This window comes from Cervus canadensis, chromosome 33 (assembly GCF_019320065.1).
Source record: "Cervus canadensis isolate Bull #8, Minnesota chromosome 33, ASM1932006v1, whole genome shotgun sequence".
Taxonomy (NCBI): Eukaryota; Metazoa; Chordata; class Mammalia; order Artiodactyla; family Cervidae; genus Cervus; species Cervus canadensis.
The window spans coordinates 36,938,810-36,944,308 of NC_057418.1; the positions used below are offsets into that span (position 1 = coordinate 36,938,810).

The 5,499-nt window shown below is 51.5% G+C and overlaps 1 long non-coding RNA gene across 1 annotated transcript; it reads left to right on the forward strand.

Annotated features, from left to right (window-relative positions):
- Positions 1-307: 307 nt before the first annotated feature.
- LOC122434209 lies at positions 308-3,393 on the forward strand. The gene is made up of 2 exons (XR_006267297.1): positions 308-661; positions 849-3,393. It is a non-coding gene; the product is annotated as an uncharacterized LOC122434209 (long non-coding RNA).
- The last annotated feature ends 2,106 nt before the right edge of the window (positions 3,394-5,499 follow it).

Consider the following 5,499-nt stretch of genomic DNA (forward strand, 5'->3'; position numbering starts at 1 on the left):
TGGAACAAGAATAACTTTTGCTAGGTGAGCACTTTGTCCAGAGGTAAGGACTCAGGGCTCAAAAGCCCATTCTCTGGGCCCTGCCCTCACTGGCCCCTAGAGCGCTCAGGGTCTCATCTGCTGAGTGAGGGGCTTTCCCGCGTTGCGCCCGTCGCGTGCTGGGTTCCTGACGAGCTCAGAGCTGGTTTTCATCCTCCTCCGTCGTGGCTCTCAGAGGAAGGCGGAGCGCCTGTCCCCCTGGCCCTGCGGTTAAGCGGCTCCCTGTCGGCAGCCTTCTTGGCAAGATCGGGAGATTAATTCTGAGCCCGGGTCTATCAGTGACCCATGTCAGCACCGGGTTACTGCCCGCCCACCGGACTTAGATTTCAAAGAGAAGTCTCAGCACGTTTGATAAACCGAGGATGGACTGGGACGGTTAGTATCAGAGCCGCTGGGAACGAGATCACTGCCGCTGGCTGGCGGGGCAGGGCCCCCAGCATCTGAGAACGCAGGTCGGGCTCAGCCTGCGCGCATGCGCGGGGCTCCGGGTCGCAGCTGAGCGAAGCCACGCCCACCGCCTGCAGCCGGGACCCCTGCCTCAGGGTCGGGGCGCACTTAGCGCTCCACTGCCACGTAAACGAATATCACAACGGCAGTTCCATCAGCATCTTTTGTCAAAAAGGTAAACTTTGAAAAAATGTGCTGTTTGGGAAATAAATCAACAAACAGAAATTTATGTGCAGGACGTAGGTCAGGAATCCCTAAGTAGCAATTTACAGGCAGAACTTCAAATAGCTTTTTGTTGTAAGTAAACCTTGCATTGTCTAGGATTTGGGGTTAGAAAGAATCATTGCCTTTTTTTTTTTAAGGAACAAACAAAGCTGCTTAGAAGCTGGCCAGCCCGGAACTAAGTGCCCTCTTCAGACTGGCTGCGACCTGCTGGCCCGGGGGCTGTCTCTCTGCCTGGGGCCTAATGCTTGAGGTTCCAGGGCCACGGCCTGCTGCCTGGGGTCTGTCGTGGGGACTCCAGACTTGCTCTCTTTGTCTCCCCATTAGTGACTGAGGAACCCTGTGCCTCCCTTCAAAACTATTGATTCCGAAACAGGTTCTTTGATAAGAGGCAGCTTTGCCTGAGGCTTGGCGGTGACTTTTAGAGGGTTGTTTATCCTTGGAGAAGGATTTTAAATGATCGCTCTCCTGAGGCGAACCGTGCGCCAAGAAAAGAAGGCACAGACATTGCTTTGTAGAACGAAGCTGGCTCATTTCCACTCCGGACCCAAACCTACCAATCTGATTATTTATTGGGTGAGTGCAGATGTCTGGACAGTATTCACTTTTTTATTAATGCATCTGGTTCATAAGCATCACCCGAGCGTCTGCACAGGCCAGGTGTGTGCCGCAGAGGGCAGGCTGGCTCAGGAGAGGTGGTTCTGCCCACCAGGCTTTGCATTCTCCGGAAGCTGATGCTGAGGACGGGAGTGGGGTCCCTGCCTTCCGGGTCCCCTCGCGGGAGTCTCCCTTCACAGAGGCTATCCCCTCACAAACTCAGCTTTCCTCCCTGGAGGTGTGTGTGCCTTGCTCCCCAGCGACCTGGCTTGTGTTGGGCCGGCACTGTACCATGCGCCTGGCAGCTGGAAAATCAGCGCAGGAATTGAGTGGCATACAGGTGCAAAGATGCATCTGCCTGCAGGCATATTTTTGCAGACCAGAGAGAAATCCAAAAAGAGCAGGTCTCGCTATCACGCGGAGGGGTTAGGGAGCTGGCTCCCGTGATCACCGCAGGGCATTGGTACAGAGACTGTGACGATGAAGCCAGCCCTTCTAACCCGAGTCCCGCTCGTGAAGCTCACCCTCTGGGGGAGAAGTGTGACTCCAGGAGGAGAAAGCGTCTGCATTCCCCATCCCACAAAGACACCCTCCCCCCAGAGGGGCACCGTCCTGGGGCAGCCAGCGGGACCCTGGGGGGCAGGACCTGCCATCCCCCCTGAAATTCTGCCATGCACGCTGTGAGGCCAGGACCGTCCTTGGGAAGAGGACCGCGTGGGGCAGAGATGAGAGGCCTGGGACTCACGGTCCTGGAGGCTGAGGCAAAATGGAGTTGGCTGCCTTGAAACCTCATTTCATGGAGCTTAGCTTCATTCAACAAACACTCCTGAGTTCCCTCTGGCCCCCAGCTGGGAGAGGCAGACAGCCAACAGCCGGCGGGCAGGGTACTAAGGCCGAAAACTCAGACGAGATCAGAAGAGTCCCCTTGGGCCCTTTGACTCCATTTTAGAGACAAACACACATCTAGAAGCAAATACCTCTAGGATTTATGGGCAGGACATGTGACGTAGTGGTCCTTGGGGGGTTTCGCATTCAGAGAGGAAGGGGCAGTGAAGGGCCCATCCGCCTGCCTGGGGCAGAGGGGTGGTGAGGATGAAAGGCAAGGGGGCTCTCCCCATCTACTGGCTCAGAATCCCACTGGCTCAGAGGCAGAATCCCCCTGCTTCAGGCACGGCAGCCTTCACCCCACCTGGATCTGGCTTCACGGGGTCAGCCTCCTGCTGGCCTCTGAACTCTGACCCCAGCTCCTGCCAGCACACAGGATTCCACCCAGGAGGTCCTGAATTGCCAGCTGGAGAAGTCATCCTTCTGGAGAACGCGTCCAGAGGAGCAGAGCCCACCCTTAGGAGGAGAAACATGCCGCTTTCGGTTTCCAGGACACGGGATTGCACCAAGCCATCACAAAGGACTTTAACTGCTGCCAAGAAATACTTCTGAACATCGGTCCTCAGATTGGCAGTGTTGTTTGAGAAGTTTGCCCAAAAAACTTTACTTTTTCTGACATTTTTCTTCACCTCTTATTCCCTTAAAATTGGTTGTTGTTATTACGTCACTCAGTCGTGTCTGACTCTTTGTGACCCCACGGACTGCAGCACGCCAGGCCTCCCTGTCCATCACCAACTCCTGGAGCTTGCTCAAACTCATGTCCATCAAGTCGGTGATGCCATCCAACCATCTCATCCTCTGTTGCCCCCTTCTCCTCCTGCCCTCAATCTTTGTTACAGATTTATTCCCAGTATACCAATAGCTCTATTTTAACATTTTTGGATAAAAAGTCAAAGTTCTATGGGAAGAAGTTCTTGATATACTTATTAAGTGAAAAGTTTATTTAAAGCAGTTTCATCATCCAGTGCTTCATCTGTAAATATATAGATGCTTTACTATTTGAGAATTAGCTACACAGAAATGTCTGCTGTGTGTTGTCTCTGGATTGTAGACTATAGGCTGCCCCTGCTCCCCCTTCCTCTCCTCATCTTTAACTGTACTTTCTAAACTTTCTACAATGGTTTCAATTGCTTTGTAATAAAAATATTAAAGCAAAAAATGCTTACTCTAAGTTGAAAGAAAATAAATGAAAATTGAAATATACATCAAAGTTTGCCTTTGTATAAGAGACAGTTTTAAAAATTATGTATTTCTGTCATTATTTCTATTGATCACCTTAACATTTTATATTTATAATTTAAATATACTTAATTTTTCAACCTCAAACCAGATTTACCTAAGACAAAACTCCAAGTCACCCTAATCCCTTTGGAGCAAAGCGTGACCTGAGTTCCACGAACTGTCTTTTCACTTGTGGTCTACAAAACTGAGAGAGGAAGTTAAAATGGACAGCAGATATCCAGTTCCACGGCCTTTCATCAGTCACTTTTTCACAGAGGGGCCTCGGTCCGATTGGAGATGCTGCCCAGGTTGTACTCTGATGGCACAGAAGGTGCCTCCAAAACTTTCGGTGCGTGTGGGTCACGGGGCACCCGGTTAAAAGGCAGGTCTGTGGCGGCTGCTGGGTCTGCTGGCTGGTGGACTATACTGATCTGAAGACAGTGAGTTGGCATCTTATGAACATTGCTTCCCCGAGGACCTGGAGCTTCCTTCTCTTGGTGAAAAGCCTGAAAGTGTAAAAAGGAAGCAAACGGCATCTACACTGCCGTTGCCTGACTCAGTCCTTTAGAGGCTGTCCCAGGTAGTGATTGCTACAATTTTGAGGTTTGGAATTTGAAAGAACTGGGTTTGCATGGAAGCTCGACACTCACCTGCGGAGAGGCCCGGGCAGCCGTCAAGCTCCCTGAGTCTGGCTTTGATGAGAGCTACTCTCTGGCACACCGGGGTGCACCATCCAGACTGGGCACCCGGATCAGCGTCTCCAGGCACACGGCTGCACACTTGACCTTGGATGGTGCATGACGCTGCAGGCTGCGGGAGCACCCCTGGGGCAGAGAGGCGGGCCCTTCCCTTGTTCCCACACTTACACCCCAGCGACACCCGAGTCAGTCTTAGGAGGCTGCGGGTGCCGGGTGTGGCCTTTGCAGAAGCGGGTGATAAAACCTACAGCTGCTTTTCTGCCGGGAACAATACCTACATGGCTACAGACCCAGAGATGAAAACAGGAGCAGAAGCAACCGTGGCTAATTACACTGTCCACAGTGTCATATAATCATTTCCTCATAATATACTTGCTCCAGCCTGCTCTTAAAGCCCTGACACACTGTTACTTATGGATTTGTATTTTATGAGGAACGTGGAGCTCTCTGGGGGGGGGGGGGGGGGGGTGAGGATGTCCCCAGAGGGGCTGCTGAAAGGAAAACTTGGCCTTTTCCCTTCTTGGAGCTGAGGAGGATCAAATGGGCCGAGCTGATGTAGCTGAGGGCTTCTCAGGTGGTGTAGTGGTGAAGAATCCGCATGCCAGTGCAGGAGATGCAACAGATACAGGTTCGATCCCTGGGTCGGGGAGATCCCCTGCAGGAGGAACTGGCAACCCACTCCAGTATGCTTTCCTGGAGAACCCCATGGACAGAGGAGCCTGGCGGGCTGCAGTCCACGGGGCCGCAAAGAGTTGGACATGATGGAGCGTTTATGATCATCCTTCACTTACGAGGCAGCTCAATCACAGAGTGCCTCTGGGAAAAGAGAGAGGGGCTGAAGAATGAAGAAGCTGAGTCCTTTTGAAAAAACTACTAGCTCTCAAGACACAAAGCAGTTTCAAACATGAGGTTAGCTTATTATAATATGAAAAGGAAAGGCTGAATTTAAATAAACTATCCTACAATTGCCAGTCTTTTCTGGAGCTCCAAAACATCTCAAGTTAAAAATAATCTGACTTTCCTTTTAAATTCTCCTTTTCTGTGTTCTTCAAAGAAACCCACTCTGGTGAAAGCTTTGCATTCCTGCCACACTGGGCCAGGGGCTGAGGGTAGATTTAAGAAGGGGCTTGAGCGACTGTCTGGGGCCTTGTACAGGCCAGGCACAATGTCCGGCTGAACAAACTGCAGATGAAAAAGACTAATTGGTCCCCAAATGGAGGCATGTGGATCTCGACTTTTAAAATATTTATTTAACACAAACACTGGCCGGGCCATGAAAAGCCTGCCCCTGATTCCTCTCGACCCTCCGTGACCCCTTCCCAGGGGCACGGTGCTTTCTCCCTTGGGGACGATTAAAGCTGAAAGGGCTTTTTAATTCATTCTGCAGCAG